The 21,414-nt window shown below is 43.7% G+C and overlaps 1 long non-coding RNA gene across 1 annotated transcript in view; it reads right to left on the reverse strand.

The window, feature by feature from the left end:
• Window positions 1-1,485: 1,485 nt before the first annotated feature.
• LOC138819145 (uncharacterized) overlaps window positions 1,486-21,414 on the reverse strand; it is a 21,313-nt gene continuing 1,384 nt past the window's right edge. The window contains exons 2-3 of the long non-coding RNA XR_011369329.1: window positions 7,146-7,307; window positions 1,486-1,557 (exon numbers count right to left, since the gene is read on the reverse strand). This is a non-coding gene — a long non-coding RNA (uncharacterized lncRNA). The remainder of the gene's footprint in view (window positions 1,558-7,145; window positions 7,308-21,414) is intronic.

A 21,414-nucleotide genomic window follows, 5' to 3' on the forward strand; every position in this document is an offset into this window, starting at 1 on the left:
TTGAACCACGATCCTCAGATCTCAGCCTGCAGAGTAACTAGAATTACATGTGTGAGCTACCACCAGACTCCTTTTAAAGCAACAACAGAAAGATCAAATTCAGTGGGGGTACTTTGAGGAGCAATATAATGTTTCTCCTTTCTGAAATACTTTTGACAAAGAAGACTTCCCCCGAGAGAGGGCACAAAGACTTGATGGTGTTTTGCCCTTTGTGTGGCTCTGATACCACCCAGAAGGTGTCTTGACAGTGTGTGTCACCAGAGGGACTATAGTGGGTGGCCCAGGGAAGTCAGTGCCCCGCCCTCGAGTTGTCAGTCAAGAAGCAAGTGAAGCAGGAACCCAGGTGACAGCACCCACCCTTGGACAGCCAGTGTTACATCACTGCAGGAGGAGTTTCTGCGGAACCAGAAGGACTGAGTTCCTTGCTCACTGTGCGAGGCAGCTCCTGGGCTGAAGTGAGCACAGGATGCCCAGGGAAACCCTCACCGTGCATTTTCTCCTATCAGCGAGGCTCTCTGGGCCATGCAGCAGGTTTTAAAGAGAGTACTTTCAAGAATCACCTGTGATTCCTGGGCCTCACTGCAAATCTTTCCAGTCCGGTTTTCTGGGATGAGACCTAGAAATCTACACTCTGCCCATGCCTACTCCCAGCCCCCTGCCCACCACACACACCGCAAAGGTCTCTTGTGCAAGTCACCCACCTTGGAGAAGCTGCTGAGGTGGTCAGCTGAGCCTGCTTCCAGTCTTACCCCTCTCTTTCCTCACTGGCAGCTTTGTCTTCTGATCTGCCTCCCTGGTCCCCAAAGCCTGTTGTCTAGGGGCTCACACCTCAGAGGCTGAGATCTGAGGATCACAGGTCAAAGCTAGACAGGGAAGTAACATGCACGAGACTCTTATCTTCCATTAAGAAGAGGGGAGGAGCAGAATTGGGACTGTGGCTCAAATGTAGAGTGCTAGCATTGAGCAAAAATGCTCAGGGACAGAGTTCAGGCCCTGAGTTCAAGCTCCAGGACTAGCACCCAGGCTGTGTACATGTGTATGCGTGTGTGTGCTCGTGCATGCATGCACACATACACACACACAGACACATGTACCACCAAACAACCTGCCTCCTTCGCCCCTACCCCTTATCACCCCAAAATTTGTAGTTGGTGGTGATGGTGGTTGGGCTTGTCTCTTCACACACCAGCTCGGGAAAGCACCCTTGCAGGACACTTAAAGCAAAACTGTTAAATTCCAGATGTTTTCATATTTTCTAATGAAAAATGGTACATTTCTTATCGAAGAAAAGATCAATATAAAAGATGTAACATGCCATAAGGAAGAAAACAAAAAACCACACAAACTTATGAGATAGCTCTCATAACTAACATATAAATGAACTTTTCATTTTATGATGATTATGTACTGTTTTATCATTTGGGGATACAAGATGCCCATAGCTCTTTACCATGAAGATTGATGAGATCTGAGTCCTCATCCTGCTGGGGAGTCTCTTTCCCTCCTAGGGCGTCTCTGCTCAGTCCAAACAGTCTGGTCTTGTTGCTCAGTACAGAGCTGTCGAGAAGTGTTGTCATTATCTACAATTTTATTTCCTTTCCTTTTACTAGTTTATATTGATCATTTTATTCATGTCAGTCTTGAGGCTTGAACTCAGGGCCTGGGTGCTGTCCCTGAGCTTTTTTTTTTTTTTTTTTTGGTCGGTCATGGGGCTTGAACTCTGGGCTTGGGCTCTGTCCCTCAGCTCTTCAGCTCAAGGCGAGCGCTCTACCACTTGAGCTACAGCGCCAGTTCCAGTTTTCTGGTGGTTTATTGGAGATAGGAGTCTCACGGTCTCTCCTGCCCGGGCTGGCTTTGAACTGCGATCCTCAGATCTCAGCCTCCTGAGTAGCTAGGATTACAGGCGTGAGCCACCAGCGCCCGGCCTGAGCTTTTTTTTTTTTAAGGCTGGCATTCTACCACTTGAGCCACAGCTTCACTTCTGGCTTTGTGATGGTTGCTTGGAGATAAGAGGAGGCTCACAGACTTTTCTGCCTCAACTAGCTTTGAACCTTTATTCTCAGCTCTCAGCTTCTTGAGTGGCTAAGATTACAGATAAGAAGCATTGTCACCTGGCACCTTTGATTTCAGAAAGTGGCATTTGTTTGCTTTTGGACCTAGAACTCAGACCTGCCTTTTTGAAGCTATGGGGACTCCATGACACAACTCCAGGAAGCCAGTTATTCCTCACCAACTGGAATGGCTTCCGTGATGCCGGATTCAAGTCTATCTGGCTCTCTCTTTCTCTTGCTTAGTCTCACTGTGTCTCTGTCTCTCTCCTCAACCTCAGGCAGAAGTCAGGATGGTGGGAGGAGGCTGTTGGCAGATCCATCCCTTCATCCAGGGCAATTGTCCTCTCAGCCAGGCAGGCTTCACTTTTTTTTTTTTTGTCATCATGGGTCTTGAACTCGGCCTGGGGCTGTCCCTGTACTCTTCAGCTCAAGGCTAGTTCTCTACCACTTGAGCCACATGGCCACTTCTGGTTTTCTGGTGGTTAACTAGATATAAGAGTCTTCGGCTGGGAAGGTGGCTCAGTGGTAGAGCGTTTGCCTTGCATGCATGAGGCCCTGGGTTCGATTCCTCAGCACCACATAAGCAAAAAGAAAAAAGCCAGAAGTGGCGCTGTGGCTCAAGTGGTAGAGCTCTAGCCTTGAGCTGAAGAGCTGAGGACAGCGCCCAGGCCCAGAGTTCAGGCCCATGACTGGACCCATAAATAAATAAATAAATAAATAAATAAATAAATAAATAAATAAAGAGTCTTACAGACTTTCCTTGCCCTGGCTGGCTTTGAACAGGATCCTCAGATCTCAGCCTCCTGAGTAGCTAGGATTACAAGTGTGAGCTACCCACCAGGCTTCAGCCTTGATGACAAGTTCAGACTCCACCCACATGAATTCTCCTGGACAAAGTGGGATGGGTGTGGGCCAGAATTCTAGGATAACTTTTTTCATAGTCAGGTTAACATATACCAATCAGAGATGTTCTTACAATATTGAACCCCGTGGACTATCATTCAGAGCTCAATTCCTTTCTTCTGACAGCTGTGATAGCATGTACTTCCCGCTGCAAAATCCTCTCAAAGGTAGAAGATGCCTTTGTCAGTCAAGCACAAAAGAGAGGAAGAAGAAAGTCCTGCCATAATTATCTTATAGGGCAGAAGTGAAATGTTCCATCCAAATGATTCTTCCTAAGGTGAAGAGCCAGTTGTCACGACTGCTCAGAAAAGAGGTGGCAGACAACTTTTGAATGTCATCTTATCTCAACTAAGGCATATAAAACAGCAAGCCAGGTGAGGTGGTGGTTCAAACCTGTAATTCTGGATACTTGGCAGAAGAGATTTGTAGATCCCAGTTTGAGGCCAGCTTGTCATAAAAGTTCATGAAACTTCATCTCAACCAATAGCTGGACGTGAGTGTTACTCAGGGCTCAGTGACTAGGCACAGTATTATGTGTCTGGAGAAACACAAGTAGGAGATTTGCACTTTTGGCTTGTACATAAAGAGTGACCTTACCTGAAAATAACCAAAACAAAAAGGAGGCATGGCTCAAATAGTAGAACACCTGCCCTGAGTTCAATCCTTGCTATCATAAAAAACAAATTAAAACAAAACTAGCTAAAATTAGCTAAAAAATATTTCTTAACAGTAATTCTCCTTTCTATATTCAATTCCATAATATTTTCCCACCGCTAAAAATCATGTGTTTAAGCTTTTTTTCTTGGCAGTCCTGGGGCTTGAACTAAGGGTTTGGGCACTGTCCCTGAGCTTCTTTTGTTCAAGGCTAGTGCTCTACTACTGGCTCTACTTCTGTCTTTTTTTATAGTTTAGTGGTTATAAGAGTCTCACAGATTTTCTTGCTGGCTCCAAACACAACCCTCAGATCTCAGACTTCTGGGTAGCTAGGATTATAAGTGCAAGACAACCAGTGCCCAACAAAGCTATTTCTTTTTTTTATTTTTATTTATTTATTTATTTTATTTTTTTGGTCCAGTCATGGGGCCTGAACTCTGGCCCTTGGCGCTGTCCCTCAGCTCTTCAGCTCAAGGCTAGCCCTCTACCACTTGAGCCACAGCACCACTTCCGGCTTTTTTTCTTTTTGCTTATGTGGTGCTGAGGAATTGAACCAAGGGCCTTGAGCATGCAAGGCAAGTACTCTACCACTGAGCCACCTTCCCAGCCCTATTTCTTTTTTTAATACTTAAAGGATACTACTTTCTCCTTCCTACCATTCCCAAGTCCTAGTCACTGGCAATAAAAATGTTTTAAATATAAATAATTCCTGAGACATCATCTTAAAAGAAATACTCGCTGGACTCATTCTGACCAATCCTGTGAATCTGGCTTTCTTACATCACAGCATTTAGCCTTTTTTCCAGGTCCTGTCCATCCTCAGGGAACAGGGATTTTATACTGTCCGAAGTCTTCTGCTCCAGAACAAAAATCATTTGCCAAAAACTAACTTATTCTAACAAACCCAGGTCTAAACAAAGTTTTGAAAGTTCAGTAATGCCCTCCAAGCAGAAACATTTACAGGGAGTGGGGGAGGGAAGAAAAAGGAGGAAGGAAGGAGAAGGAAGGAGGAGAGAGACAGACAGAGAGAGAGAGAGAGAGAGAGAGAGAGAGAGAGAGAGAGAGAGAGAGAGAGAGAGAGAGAGAGAGAGAGAGAGAGAGAGGAGCCAAAAATGAATCACAAATGAGGACCTTCAACCTGTGTGGAGTTCACACTGACACCCTTCTAATCACATTCACTGCTTGACTGTTCTGGTCTCCTGGAGGCCACCCCCAAATAATTCCAGCCTGCTGGAAAATTTAAATAGCAGGTGTTCCACGTAGGCTTAATTGTGTACTATTTGACACAAAATGTTAACAGGTGAGGCTAGGTGATGAGTACACAGAAATTCATTTTGCTCTTAAGAATATTTGAAATTTTCCATAATAAGATAATAAAAATGTTCTTGGGCCTGGGAAGGTGGCTCAGTGGTAGAGTGCTTGCCTTGCATTAATGAAGCCCTGGGTTTGGTTCCTCAGTACCACATAAGCAGAAAATGCTGGAAGTGGCATTGTGGCTCCAGTGGTAGAGCACTAGCCTTGAGCTAAAGAGCTGAGGAACAATGCCCAGGCTCAGAGGTCAGGCCCCACTACTGACAAAAAATTTTTAAAAAATGTTCTTTAACCAAATACTAAGGTAGGATTGGAAGCTGGTGGTTTCCACCTGTAATCCTATTCAGGAGCTGAGGACTGAGGACTGAAGTTCAAATCCATGAGACTCTCATCACTAGCAAAAAGCTGGAAGTATTGCTCAAGTGATAAAGCACCAGCCTTAACTAGAAAAGTCAAGCAAGAACTCAAGGTCCTGAGTTCCAGGTTCAGTACTGGCACAAACAAAACAAAGCTAAGTTAGTAATAATCTAGGGATTTTGAATAGGTGAATTTCAAATGTAAAACTCCATTGCTTCATCCTGTCACGTCAAAACTGACAAGTTCATTTTGCATACAGGAATTAACTGAAATAATCACACAAAAATGTGCCACAAATCCAGTTCCTTTCCCTCTAGTAAAATCATATCTTTATAATCCAGGAAGTAAAGTAGCATTATTCAAAAAAGGGAGGGATACATTCCAGGTCCTCCAAAGGGATTAGGAGATTTTTCTGTGTGCCAAGTAGCCGCCATCCCAAGCCTGCCTCAACTCTTGCCTGGATCAGCCATGAAGCCTGCCCTAGTAGAAATGCAGGGTCTCATGAAACCGTCACACATACTTCCTAGACTCTGGAAGTGACTGGGAGCTATTGCTTCATAACCTGAGAACCTGTCACTCAGTGATATAATATTCTGGTCATCAGAACCTAGTTTCATAAATGATGGTACACCTTATCTTTAGGATAAGTTGCATGCAAATACATAAAGTAAAACTTGGCCATCCACAAGGCTTAGGGAGAATGAGTCACCTTTACTCTTGGTGTTATGGTAGGTTTCAGGAAATAAAACCTCAACAGGAGTGCATGGGAATTCCTTTACATGAGTCTTTTCATGATACTGCACTTGGTCCTGCTCTGTACTTGTCTTGGTGATGGAACACAGGATGATGAACACAGTCACTGCATTTCTCCGGGTCAGGAAAGCTATGGGTGGAGCTATCATTCCCCGCAACAAGGCTTCACCTTGATGACTTGGTAAAGCTCTTCACCATGCTCAGTTTTCAGCTGCCTCTGCTGCCCACTGTTGGAGGCTGATTTGTCTGTATCTTCCCTTTCATCCTGCGTTTTTGGGCACAAAGTATCCAGACTCTAGTCTAAATGACTCAAAATGAGGGGCTCCACTAACTCACTACATGCTGAGTTTTAGCACTGGATGTTATGAACCCCATTTCTGGTGGATCAGGATATTTTTTTGTTTTTATTTTTTTGTTTTTTTTTTCCTTTTTGTTCCAGTACTAGGACTTGAACTCAGGGCCTGAGCACTGTCCTTTAGCTTTTCCACTCACAGTTGGCACTTTCTAGCTTTTTACTAGTTAATTGGTGATAAGAGACTCATAGATGGGGCTGGGAAGATGGCTCAGTGGTAGAGTGCTTGCCTTGCATGCATGAGGCCCTGGGTTCGATTCCTTAGCACCACAAGCAGAAAAAGCCAGAAGTGGTGCTGTGGCTCAAGTGGTGGAGCACTAGCCTTGAGCTGAGGGACTGAGGGACAGTGCCCAGGCCGAGAGTTCAGACCCCACGACTGACAAAAAAAAAAAAAAAAAAAAAGTCTCATAGACTTTAATGCCTGGGCTGCCGTTGGACCACAATCCTCAGGTGTCAGCCTTCTGAGTAGCTAGGATTACAAGTGTGAGCCACCCCTGTGTGGCATTAGAGGTCAGTGTTCTGAAAGGATGAGGTCTTATTGTCAAAATAACAGCCGATTCTCATACATATGCCATTTCTGTGATATAATCTGTAATCAGGATATATATCTGGGCTGCTTGTCAGTGTCTCCAGAGGAATCCTCTGGGGAGGAAGTAAGAAGTGAAAGCACTTGGGCTCAGGCCAGACGCCAGGGCTCCTTGAGGAAGCAGTGAGCTTGAACAACTTATTCTTCAGCTTTATGATCTCATGAAACACAAACTCACCTATAAGGAAGCGCAGTCTTTAGTTGTTAATTAAACACCAGTTTGGTAAATGAGATGACCAAGGCTAAAGATGGGGCATTATCCATTTAGAGACCAAGTGCTTCTCCTCAAATGTTCGTAGAGTCATGTACGAAGACAGGCTGAAGAGCCCCTGTGCTGTGGCTGGAAGTAAGGAGTGAGTTAGCTTAGGTGTTTTTTCAAACAAAATTTGTATCATTATTATAAAGGTGATATACAAAGGAGTTACAGTTTCATAAGTCAGGTAAAGAGTACAGTTCTTACTGGACAATATCACCTCTTCCTTTGCTCTCCCTTTCTCTCTCTCTCTCTCTGCTTTCCCCTCCTAACCCCATCTGTAAGTGCCAACACCTGTTTATCTACCAAGACTTGGTTGTTGAAACTTTTCAATGAGAGCCACTCAATAGTTAGGAAAGTCAAGAGAAAGGCTCCCTGCTTCTACCCAGGAATGGGGAAATCCTCTCTGTGCTGCTAAGCTGCTGGGCTATCACCTTTGAAAAAACAAGATGGTTGGTGGTTTTTGTTGTAAACATTGAGCTCCAAAGGCATACCTTAAGCAGCTGGATGATCCACTTTGAGTCATGCTGCTTAGGTGGTGGAAATTCCACTACAAAAGCAGGAGGCGTTGGATGAGACTAGATTAAGTCAGGTGTCTATGGAAATGGGCAGAGATTTGAGGCAGGACTAAGATAAGCTGGTTCTTGTCCACATGAACTCCAAGTAGTCCAGAGCCTGTTTGCTGAAGTCATTATGAAAGAGGAAGCTCATCTTAGTAAATAGAAAGTAAACTTTGTCAAAGTACACAGGTGAGATTTCTGGCAAGATGTAGGTGGCCAGCACCCAGGAAGAATGAAGCTTCCACAGCCAACCAGGGGTCCCCAAGTCCAGTCACCTCTAGGCTAGATTTGATTACATGAGGTGGCATCAAAGAGCAAAAGAGAAATGGGTTTCAAGTGAGAAGAATTTTGGCCTCTCCAAAAATTAGAATAATTACTAGATACTTGTTTTTCAATAGAGAAAAAAGGCAAAAACTCTCGACTTATTTACTGCTTTATTCTTACTATAAAAAGACTCTGAGAGCTGGGCACTGGTGGCTCACGCCTGTAATCCTAGCTACTTCGGTGGTTGAGATCTGAGGATCATGGTTCAAAGCCAGCCCAGACAGGAAAGTCCGTGAGCCTCTTATTTCCAATAAACCACTCAGAAAACCAGAAGTGGCGTTGTTGCTCATGGACATTGCCCAGGTCCAAAGTTCAAGCCCCATGACCTACAAAAAAAAAGAATCTGAGACTGTAGGAAGTTGCATGTAACCCACGATTGATAGAAATCAATATATTTCAAGGTACACACAGTGTGTGTGTGTGTGTGTGTGTGTTGGTATTAGGGCTTGAACTCAGGGTCTGGGCACTGTCCCTGAGCTTTTTTTGCTTGACTAGTCCTCTACCACTTGACCTACAGCAACACTTCTGGCTTTTTTGGTAGAGAATTAGAGATAAGAGTCTCATGGACTTTCATGCCTGGGCTGGCTTTGAACCACCCTCCTCAGATCTCAGCCTCCTGAGTGGCTAGGATAACAGGTATGAGCCCCCGGTGATGGGTTTTCAAAGTACACATTTTTGATACAGAAACTTGGTCCATGACAGGCAAATACCCTTGAAGGGTATCTGACCTAGAATGTGTGTGTGTGTGTGTGTGTGTGTGTGTGTGTGTGTGTGTGTGTGTGTGTGTGTGTGTGTGTGTATTTTATATCACCCACCTCATCTCCAGCAGGAGAAGGAACTTTCTGGATCCTCACCCTTTCCTTGGAACTTCCTTCAGGCAAGTTCTAAGTGTGACTTAGCCTGTTTGCCCTCATAGTGTTGAGTTTTGGAGACATCACTACTATGCCTTTGTGCCATGGCTACAGACAGTCCCAGGGGGACTGTCGGGATGCAGTAGTGTTGTGAGAGCACAGTGGGTTAGAAGATCTAGCATGAGGTTCCAGCTTTGCCCTTGAGGCCTGATGTGGCTCTGAAGGTCACTGTGCTCTAGAACCTGCCTGTATAAGGATTAACCAGGAGAAATTTGGAGCTGAGATGACATGAGCCATCTTATGACAAGGGCCAGGACCACTTCATTCTCTACATGATGATGGGGATTCAAGTGACAGAGGATACCCACAAATGTGACAGTTGCTATAGGTTTTCAGGAAGCAAGAACCTTCTAGCTTGCTCTCCTGTGTCCCTCTGACTCCCTTTTGAATAATGGTTCTGAAATGGTAACCTAAAGTGTCATGTTACATGTCATGCATGTGGGCCTCCATTACAAACCTCTCCAGCTTTCTCTTAATGTCAGAAGCATTAGGTTGGAACTAACTGGAAGGAGACAGGGCAGGAAACACCCACCCCTTCCTTCAGTAGAGCAATCTCAAAACCTCTTGAAATGAATTCACTACATCTTCAGACCTCTATGAAAAATTCTCTCCCTACGTGTCTCTCATAATTCTTTGGTTCTCAGTAGGAGAGCTAGCCAGAGGATCAGGGCACGTGTGTGTGTGTGTGTGTGTGTGTGTGTGTGTGTGTGTGTGTGTGTGTGTGTGTGTCTGTCTGTCTGTCTGTGTGTCTGTGTGTCTGTGTGTCTGTGTGTCTGTGTGTCTGTGTGTTTATCGGGGCACATGCACTGATATACTAAGATTGGGATTCAGGGGCTGGAACTATCCCTGATCATCTTTTGCTAAAGGCTGGTATTCTATCACTTGAGCCACAGCTCTTCTTCTAACTTTTTTGGCAAATGGAGAATAAGAGTCTCATGGCCTTTCTTGCCAGGCTGGCTGGCTTTGAACTATGATCCTCAGATCTCAGCCTCTTAAGGAGCTAGGATTACAGGTGTGAGCCAACAATACCTGGCTAGGGCATGTTTTTAAATATTATTTATTCTTTTTCACAAAATATGAGCCTGGTACAAAATTCAAAAGTTATAGAAGACTAGTAAATAAGCTCTTCTCCACGATGTACTATATCTCCTGTTTCTTCTCTGAAGGCATGCACAGTGCCAGATTCCAGCGAATCTGTTCAAAGCTATTCAGTGTGAACACTGGAGATGTGGCTCAGTGGTAGAGGGCTTGCCTAGCATGTGCAAGGCCCCGGGTTTGATTCCTAGCAATACAAAAACAAAACAAGGCAAATTCAATGCATGTGTATATATACTCCTGTTTTTCCCTTTCACAAATGAAAACACAGTACACTATTATACTTTCTCTTTCAGTCTCTTAAAGTTATATTTAGGTCTCTTCCATTTCAGCATAAACAGAGCTGCCTCATTTTTTAAAAAAATACAACATAGTAGTCCCTCATATAGATGATTGTAATTTATCTTACCAGTTTTCTATTAGACATTTTCCAAAATGTTATTATAGTGAGAAATGTTGCAATGAATGTTCTTGTACATATAATTGTGTCATACTGCTCCTTGTTTTGCATTGTTAGTTTTATTCTCATGTGTAAATGTTTGCTCTTCCTTTTCCCCTCCCTTCTTCCTTTTCTCTGCTCCTTCTTCCTTTCCCTCCCGTCTTCCTCCCTCCCTCTTTCCTTCCCTCCCTTCTTTCCTTCCTTTGTTGAGCTGGGGATCAGATCCATCTGTATTTCAAACTGTGTTTTAATGAGATTGCAAGTACCTAGTGGACTAGCGCAAACATTGTGCTGTCTTGAAACTCCCAAAGTAAAGCACAACATTATACTCATAGGATGGGTCTCAGAAATATTGGATAAATACTCAACTATAACTGGGCATACCTGTAATCCCAGCACTCTAGCTGAGGCAGGAAGATTATAAATTTAAGGTTAGCCTGGGCTACATAGTGGGTTGCAGGCCAGCCTGAGCTACATAGACTCTGCCTCAAAACAAAACAAAATAAATGAATCAAAATAAACAAAACCCTCAATTTTGCCAGTGATACATATTTAAGAGAGAAGCACATGGTATTTGAAAGGTTAAATAATTTGCCTAAATTACAGCCAGTCAAAGGAAAGACCAATAAAACAAGTAGATAAAAATAACCTAGATATCTAGATATGTTCTGAAAGTAGAACATGTTCCCAGCATGTACATGTAGACTCAGAACAGATAACCCATTGGCTGTCCTAGCGAGGAGAGTAAACAACTGCTCTAGAAAAATCGGTCATCTTGGGAGGCTGGCAGATGCCTTCAGGTTTTGGAATTCCATCTAGCAGGTGTTGACTCCAGTTCACAGAATGGTGTCCTAGTGACCTGGAAAAGTTAAAGTTAAGCATCGTCCAGTGAGCTTGACTGAACAGAGGAAGAGATTTCCTCTCCAGAGGGGAATCTAATTCAGCTCAGAGGAAGACAAAAGAGGGGACAGAAGAAGGAAGGAAAATCTGCAGGAGGAAAAGCACACCCTGAGCACATGACAGCTCCTGAATAAATCAGGAAAAAGAGGGAATGAGTAGATGACTTTAATTGTCCTGCATCAGCTGTCATGGGTGATACACGAGGAGAATGCTTCTTTGTTAATAAACAAGGAGGGTGTTGTTATCATGATGCCTAATGAACACTCATTATGATCTGGTAGTTCAAAATGTGTGGTCTGATTGGTGGACCTCAAAACAATTATGTCGACATCTTCTAGCTTAAGGATCATACAGCTCTGCAGTTTCGCAATCCCATTACCCCTTCAAAACAAAAAAGGCTTGCAGACACTAAATGTTGTGTTTAATCTTCCTGAATCTCTTCAGGGATTTCTAAGACCTCCACCTAGAGTGAGTCCAGTGTCCACATCAGTTTCTTTTGTTTTGTGTTTCTGAGCTAGTAAGTTTCTTTTGCCCTTAAGGAAAAGGGATGGGGGAGAGTAATGAATGTTTCCTTTAGTCTTTAGACTCCACACCTCAACCAATAAAAGCCTTGCCATCAGGTTTATGGGTTGGAAAATAACCTGCAAACTCCGCCACATGGGGCAATAGGAAGCATGGATGCCACATGGCACTGAAATGCAAGAGTCATTTGAAGAGCATAATTATCCAAGGTGGCAGTTTGGCCAAGATGGAGGGAGACACTCCTAAGCTTGAGTAAAGTGCCCTGGAATCTGAGAGGCTACTGAAACCATCCACATTTCAAGTTCCTACCTCGCCCCAAAGGGTTGGCATCAACCTCCTTCCAAGGCCCTCCTGAGCACCTGCAGCCCTGACCCACAGGGCAAAGAGCCACATGCTGACTCATCAGCTCCTCCAGCACGGAGCCAAGAGCTACAGGGCAAGTCCACCTGGTTTCCTTTGCCACCGTGACCAAAACACCACGCCAGGCAGAGAGACTAGAAGGGAGTGTCACTGGTGGATGTGGCATTTCAACAAGGCTTTGTAAATGTCAATACATTTTTATTACACTGAGCAATACGCTTTACACACATTGGTTTGTAGAAATGGACTGAGAGGTCATCTGGTTTAACACTGCATTTTGCAGATGTGGAAACACATGGAGAAGTCTTGCTAAAGTCACCCAGCTGGTCAAACCTACTTGATCACCTGCCTTCCAACATTCTCCAGCACAGTGCTCTTTCCATTTCCTGATACCTGCTGCCCCCAACACCCGCAGCGTTCTTGCTACTGCTCTCAAGTGTATTCCTTTGACATAAAACAATGGCTGGCTGAAAAGATTTTGTGCATCCTTATTAAACATGAAAGTGTTTTGAAGGTAAGACCTAGGACATCGTCGCAGTGAATGTCTTAATGTAAGATTTGAAAAGTCTAAAACAATTTAGAACTTTCTTTATGACTTCGTCCAGAAACTCATATTTCTGAAGATAGTGTTGTGTCCTATTTCAAGAAACCAACCATTTATTCTTTTTTTTAAAGTTTGCCAAATTGGCATATGTTAGCTATACAAGAAGGATTTCATTGTGACACAACTGTACATGCATAAAATGTATCCTAATCAAACTTACCCATCTCTATCGCCCACCCTTATTCTTCTTCCAGCTTAAAACAATTTCAACTTGTTTCATCGTTCTATTTTCATGAATACATATAAAATCTTCAACCGTAATCACCCTCTCAATTCACCTGCCACGTTTCTGATGATACCCATCCCCCCAACAGAGCCTGCTGGACTTTCTTTGTCATTTCTTGTCATCACTACCTACTCTAAATTATCACCAACTCATAACAGCACATATTTTCTAATCTGGCACCAGATTAGACAAGTGTTGTGGTTGATACTTTGACAACAAGGTTTCTTGTTTCTTGAAGCGCTGGAAGTTATCCTCTAGCCCATGCTAGGCAAGGGCTCTCCACTCAGCCACTATTGTTGATATTCTCTGTTGATATACTGCCCCATGCTAAAGTCACCCATGGTCTAACCCATGGCAGCTAGTACACATGCAACAGAATGTAGAATGTGGAATTTTCTATTAGCTATTTGAACGCAAATATAGTCAAAAGGCATACTGTTCTTACTCAAATAACTTCTTTGACCCAAAGATCAACATAGGCAAAAAAATATCAAAAGCACCTATAAAATTAAAGGGTACATAAAAATCAAAGCTAGGCCTTACTGTTTTTAAACAAATTTGATCTTCTTTAATAGTTATTAAAATAGATAATTTATGTAAAAGAGGCCAATAAATTAATTGAATTATATAATACACTTTCTCTTCTGAAGCAGATATTTCTTTGGGTCAAAGTCGTGGTCCTGTTCATAACTGGCACTCAACCTGGCCTGGCCCAGTGCTTGAAGCATAACAGTCAGGCAATAAATGTTCCTTGAATGGATGGATGAATGAATGGGTAAAAACACTGGAATTATTTATTTACAGGTGATAAACTCATAACTTGAGACAAAAATAGAATTTTAAAAATCTTAGGATTTTATGTATTTGTGAGTCTTATGAGAGGATTTAAAAATAAGAGTGTTGGTAGGGAAGATTTCCTGAGCACTTTTCATTCAATAAATAGGTCAAAAGAATACACGAATCATGTCTATACAATGTGAATTACCTTTCAGACATCCTTCCACTCTATCTAATTTGATAGTACATGATAAAGGTTTCAGAATATATTTGAAATTACATCTTCAATGATCTCTGTGTTTTTGGGGATTGAGGCTGATGTGCTAATGTAGAGCATATAGGAAAGACACAGCTCCACCACAGTTACTATTATATGCTATTAAACAAGTTAGGAATGTTTTCTAGATCCACTGGTTCAAGGTTCTTTCCCTGATTCAGCTAATTTATATACCCATTCTGGGTTTGTTTTTTGTTATATGTAATATAAACGTACCTTAAGCTAAGCAGTAGTGACTCATGCCTGTAATCCTAGCTACTCTGGAGGCTGAGATCTGAGGATTGTGGTTCAAAGCCAGACCAGGCAGGAAAGTCCATTTAACCAATAAAAAACTGTAAGTAGAACTGTGGCTCAAGTGATAGAGCTTGATAGCTTTGAGCACAAAAGCTCAGGGACAGTGCCTAGGCACTGAGTTCAACTGGGACTGGCACTAACTAACAAATAAATAAAACCCTTACCTCAAAGGGTATTTGTAAGGATAAAATGAGACAATGGCTGAGAAAGATCTAGTAACTTATTTGGGAGACATCAAATGTGAGGCATTCTTTTTATAATTATTGTTGTATCACAGAAGCTGTATTTAAGGCTCATTTTTACTTTCTGTTTCTTCTTCTGGAACAATGCCATTTTAAATGAATACTACAGAGGAAAAATAGGTGTGACTCATGAATCATGTGTTCTCTGGAACTTTAATCTCTAGTTCTCTTCACTTACCTCATGCAGCAAATGAACCAAAGAAGGAAAAGCCATGACCAGAGTTAAGAGAAGATGAAAAATGACTCTAAGAAGTGCTCAATGAATTTCTAGAAAGCTTATCAGCAGATGGGATGATCAAGCAGTCCAGAGTATTTTCAAGAGTCTGTAAGACTATTGGAATATGATTTCTACACCTCACCTTGTATTTTTAGCTTCCTAGCATTTCTAGTGTTTTAAAAGTCTCAGAGTTAAGAAGTATATTGTAAAAGCCTGGAAGCTTTGTTCTGGTCTGGGCGGGACTCTGATCTATTGAAAAACAAGCCAACTTCGTTCTGAGCTTGAAGCTTGACAGTGTCATTTACAGTGACACAGTCATGCAGTAAATGAGCAGAGACATTCCAGAGTTCATGACTGTTGTGTAACAACAACACTTCAAGGGTGGCTGCAGGCCGGAGGTACAACACGCTGTCCCGCCCCTGTGTGCTGTGTGGTAAATGTGAAGGAACCACTCCCCTGGAATGTGCCATTGCTCAAAGGCCTTCCTCTCCATCCCCACCAACAAGCAGCGCTGGGGTGGGCGGGAGCAGGACTGACTGGAGGGACGACTCTATTTTCAGGGAATGACAAATTGATGGTGCTGATTGGGTGAGAGTCGTTACTGCCCTCTGCTCTTGGACAACCTACAGGGAGGATTTGTTTAGTAGTGACTTGTATGAGGAAGTGTTGCAGAGCAACAAAGCACCCAAACAATCTGCTACCACAGAGGACATCAACCAGGGATGGACTAGCAAATTCTCTTCAATATGTCCCAGCAACCACCAGGTTGCTGGAGAGGACATTCCATTCCACTGAGAGAGAGAAAGAGAAGGAGACAAGATGGCCGCCCTAAATTACATGTGCAATGGCCCAAGAGGCTTGTAAACATTGAAGGAGTTGATAGCTATTTTCATTCCTGACTGGTTTGGTGGGACAAATAACAGCTCCATAAACAGCAGAGTGCTCCTAACCAGAGTGCTGAGGGCATACGGTTGGAACTCTGACCCACAGTGAGTGATGGACGTTCATGACAGAGCCAATCCAACTGCAGGCCTGTTGATGTTTGAACTCAAAAGAGGTCTTGGTAAGGAAATTAGGTATAAGGTCTTAACTAAAGGAAAACACTTGTGATCACTAGCACGATCAAGTGTCACTACCCAGGGGCTGAGGGGAGAAGGGAAGTGGGCACTGGGTGTTCGGGTACAAGGTTTCAGCTTTTTTTTTCTTTTTCTTTTTCTTTTTTTTTTTTTTGGAGTGTGTGCTAGCATTGGAGCTTGAATTGGGGGCCTGGGCGCTTTCCCTTAGCTTTTTCACTCAAGTCTAGTGCTCTAGTATTTGACACATAGCTCCACTTCTGGCTCTTTTAATGGTTAATTGGAGATAGAGTCTCCCCAACTTTCCTCCCCATGTTGGCTTCAAACCTCAACCCTCTGATCTCAGCCTCCTGAGTAGCTAGGATTATAGGAGTGAGCCATTGGCACCTGGCTGGGTTTCAGTTTTGCAAGATAGAAAAGTTCTAGAGACCTGTTGAATAAGGAGCATACAGTTCATCCTATTGTACTGTAGGCTTCAAGTGCTTAAGATGGTACATCTTAGGTGAATGTGTTTGTGTCAAATAAAGAGAAAAGAAATGGCACCTAGGACAGCCTGCTCTAAAACAGTCCAGACTAGATGTAGTGCCTTGTCCTAACCTCCTCTGTTCCCTGGCAGCCTCCCATCAGGACAGGTGCTAAGGAGACAGGCAGAAGCTACTCTCAGTCTGTGCAGTGTCATTGTGGCCACTCTTTGGGCTTCCCAGGACCACAGAGCCCTTGAAGTGAATGCTTTTTTCTTTGCTTAATCATCTATTTCTCCTCACCCCAAGAGAGGAGTGTAGTGATAAGTATGAAAGAAGATTGACATGCCTCTCAGAGGTCTAAGGACTTTATGGAGGCCAGGGAGATGAGCTTTGGGACCTCTCCTCTCCATTCTCCCCCTCAGCACCTCTCCCTAATCCTCAACACCTTCTACCCCCACATGTACCATCAAAAGGGACTTTCCCTCTCTAACCACCGGGGTCTCCAGCGGTGAGCAGAAGGTGATGACAAAAGACATGATGTGGTTTCTGCTCAGTTAGAAGCACAGGAAAAACTTTCAAACAGCCCTTAGAAGGAAGAAACACCCAAGTACGGAAGGAAGTCTGCACCTTTAGCAGAGACATTACCCTGCCTTTTTTTTTTCTTTTTAACTCTTTCAGAAATACCTGCTTCTCTTTTGGAGAAGCCCAACATGTGTCTCGCCGACCCTCAGCGAGTGTCCACCAGCGAATGGTCATTTCCAAGTCACCTCTTTTGGACTCATTGGATGTGAATAAAATTCAGACCAGAATTTAGGAGAGGCTTCTCTCACGTCTAAGTTGTAAGATTCCTTCCTCGCTTGCTTCCTTTTCTTTCTGTTCAGTCAGTCTTTTTAAGAGGACATAATTCTTCAGGCTAAAGATGAGCAATAATATATCATGCTCGTACACTCCAATTGGAGGAAGAGTTGGAACAGCTGCGAGCTATCTAGGATGGGTTGAAAGGTTTGCTTTGGATAATGTCATTTTCAGTCTGGAACCCATGTGCAGCATGCAGGTCAAAACTAGAGGAAACAAAAACTACCATTTTGAAGCAAGATAACCATAAATCTCCTAGGGTTTCGGTTAGTTGCAAAAGTTATATGGTTGATGGGAATATGGAAAGTCTTCAGATAATCTTTAATGGAGTTGTGCCATTTGCAATTCTATTGCTTCAGACAAAAAAAAAAGGAGGAGTGGACTGCTCTTTCTCACTTTCATCCTGCCTCCATGTCCATCAGTCAACCATAGATGGGCAATGTTTAAAACAGAGAACATACCTTCTTTGACTCAAAAGCAGCATGGTTTGTTTTTATGTGCACTTGAAACAGAAAATATGTCTATTTATAAATTTCCCTCCTTTCTTTTCTTTCTTTCTTTCTTTCTTTCTTTTTTTTTTTTTTTTGGTTGGTTGTGGGGCTTGAACTCTGGGTTTGGGCGCTGTCCCTTAGCTCTTCAGCTCAAGGTGAGCACTCTACAAATTTCCTCTCCTTTCTAACAAACACAGATTCCATGCTTCAACATGGAATGGACTTTCAAGGTAGTTTACTCATAAAAAACCATCTGAAGGTGGGTGCTGGTGACTTATGCCTGTAATCCTAGCTATTCAAGAGGTGGAGATCTAAGGATAGCAGTTCAAAGCCAGCCCAGGTAGAAAAGTCCATGAGACTCTTATCTCCAATTAACCACCAGAAAACCAGAAGTGGCACTGTGGCTCAATTGGTAGAGCACTCAGCTTGAGCTGAAGAGCTCAGGGACAGTGCCCAGGCCCAGAGTTCAAGACCCACAACTGACAAAAAAAAAATCTGAATTACCCCATGCCTCCTCCTTGGGGATCATTGTGCCCCTTAGCTGAAATCAGGTCTCTGATGCATGCTCTAAGAGGGAGGGGCTAGTGTGGTGCCTCAGTTTCCTCTTTGAAACCCCATTGACCTGTGGCTGACAGAACTAAAGCCTGACATCGATTCTTCTGCTAAAATACCAGCAATATAGATAGACTCTTTGGCACTTTTGGAGGGGTAGGGATGCTACCCCTGGAATGATGAAAACCTTACAGTAAGTGAAAAATCTGGAATGAGCCTCAGCTTCAGAGGCATGAGTGTTTGCACAGGGTTAGAAACTGAAATATGTCCTGACTGAGGGAGAGAGGGACCTAAAGGAGGTGGGGGCAGATGAATGGAAAGAGGAATGGTGGGCAAATACAGCCATAAGGCTCAATGCACATATGTGAAAATGGAACGGGGAAGCTTGAAGAGTCAGGTGGGGAAGAAACAGGTAGCAGAGGATGGGAGAGGGATGGTAAGGCTGACTCTGATGAAGATACACTGTGTATAGAAATAGACATGCTAAATTACAGCCCATTTGTAAAACTAGTTGAAGGTAGCAATGAAAACGAGGAAAAAACTTTAAAAAAAAACCAACTACACACACACACACACACACATCAAAGCAAAAAGTGAAATGGATTCTGAACAATGGTAGGCCAACACTCAATCTTCTCTTCCTGACACATCTTAGAACTACATAGGAGTCAAGCTCCCGATGAAGCAAAAGACGGTCACTTAGTGTTATAAAACTCAGTCTGGTAATGTAGAAAGCAGAGTTGGTGTCCAGTTTCAGTGTGTACTTGTCAGGTATCATGGGCATCAATCTTGACATGCAATTGACATCAATGTTTGCCAGTCTTGTCTACTTCCTTCTGAAAAAAACTCTGGGAGGAAGCCGGGCGGTGGTGGCGGCTCACACCTGAGGCTCACTGTTCAAAGCCAGCCTAGGCAGGAAAGTCCATAAGACTCTTATCTCCAATTAGCCACCAGAAAACCAGACTTAAGAGGTAGAGTACTCACCTTGAGCTGAAAAGCTCAGGGACAGTGTCCAGGCCCAGAGTTCAAGCCCCAGGACCAAACAAACAAACTCTGGGAGGAGAGTATGTTGCCATAAGCCTTTCCACCTGCACATGCCAGGACTTCCTGCAACAGCAGCAAGAGCAGATAACAAGACCTCCCAAGTGCTGCCAAGAAACCCTCAGCCCTACTGGCCAACGCACAGAACAGCAGAACCTATGGACAGAACCTATTTCTCATGAAATAGGTTCATGAGAACCGGACTCATTCTTTGATTGTACTCCCTACTGTGTGCCTGGATTAACTGCTTCTCTGGGTCCAAAGTTTCCCTGTGTTGTTTTTTTCCCTAGGATCCCAATGAGCCACCTGGAGTCTGACACAGAGATGAGGGTGGAGGGAGGTGCTCACCCATCAAGTGCTCACAAAGCCCTTCCATGCAGCTTGGGATTGATGACCACTCATTTCCCCCTCACCTGGCCTTGAAAGCAGATACTCATGAGTGTTTAGTTGTGTATGCAGATCTAGAACCTTGTCCTACTTGAGGTACGAAGTCAGGGGCAGTGGGCAGCCTGCAGTGTGGGAATGGCTCATGTCCTTATCGGACACTGGCTAATTTCATGACATTGAGTCTACCTAGCTTCCTGTGGTCCCCAACACTTCCACTCACCATCCTCTTCAAGGCAGCTGAAGGAGCATAGAGCCAGACTGGGGGAACTGACCTACTTCCCTAGTGCTCCCTGTACTGTCCCAACTCTGCAAAGGGGTGGAGGGAAAGCAGCTACGATTGCAATCGCCTTTGTGTCACCTGAGCCCAGATGTGCTCCTGAGGAGAATCACCTGCACTCTCAGAGACTCAGTGCAGAGCTGCTGTGTCCTGTGGGAACACATCTCCAGGAATGACGAGGAGCACTGACTATGACACCACCTTGCCTCTTTGAGGAGTCAGGGGACAAGCCATGGCTTTGGGCTCCTGAGCCTCCAGTTGGCTTCGTTTCTTACCAGGCCACTCACTTTCCCCTCATCCCCATTCCTTGGTTGGCAGATACTGTGCGTTTTCTTCAGAGGGGTGAAGAACAGGCCTGGGGTGTCAGCAGGTTGCAGAGATAACCAATTGGGGTGGGAGGAGATGTGTGCGTGCACACACACACACACACACACGTGTGCCAGTACACGCATGTGAGTGTTCAGGGAAGTAAGGTGCCCCACCCACAATGTGGTAGTGGGGGGGGCGGTAATCACAATGAAACTGAACACTCAAGTAGAAAACAGTGTCCGCCCACAGAGATTGCTGCCACCAACTGCTACAGTGAAGGGTAGGGGCAGAGTCACTGCTCAGGTCAGTCTCAGGCTTCCACAGGGCTGGTGATTCAGTAATAACTGGAAGCACAATTGCTTTTTCACTCACTATGTTGTTTTTTTTAACGGTTTATTCATAAAGCAATTTTTTTTCACTTTTCACTTATTTCCAAGCCCTTTCGCATCTATCTACTCACGGTTTCTGTCTTGCCTTAACCTTTACCTCTCTCGGCTCAGTTTTTCTTTATTCCCCTTTTTAAACTTTGAACCGTTAAAAGTGGTGTCGGGGCCATGATTGCTTTGCTAACTGAAATGTTTACTTTCAACATCTCTTTAAGGGTCGCTGCCCTGGGTTCTCAACTGCCACTATTTCTGTCCCCTGGTCCTTTTTGTGTCACACACTTAAATCTTCCTCACTCACCTTTCAAATAGGCCTTTTCTTTAAAAGAAAAAAAAAAGGAAAGAAAGAATAAAAACCCGTTAAACATCCTAAGATTCAGTCTAGCAGGAGTTTGATTAAAGCATAACCCATGATTTCCATTAGAAGAATCCTGATTCCCATCAGATGAACATATTAATTCCTGGGGAAAGTTCTCACAAATCAGCAAGACCTCTGCAGGCCAAAAGAAGCCACAATAGTTGTTCCCATGCAAGCTTGCCCCTCATTTCCATTTTCCCTGACATCTGCTCTCTAAGCAACAAATATCTGCCTATAGCAACAAATCAGAGATCCA

Source organism: Dipodomys merriami, unplaced genomic scaffold, assembly GCF_024711535.1.
Source record: "Dipodomys merriami isolate MVZ:Mamm:240054 unplaced genomic scaffold, mDipMer1.0.p SCAF_8, whole genome shotgun sequence".
NCBI classification, from domain to species: domain Eukaryota; kingdom Metazoa; phylum Chordata; class Mammalia; order Rodentia; family Heteromyidae; genus Dipodomys; species Dipodomys merriami.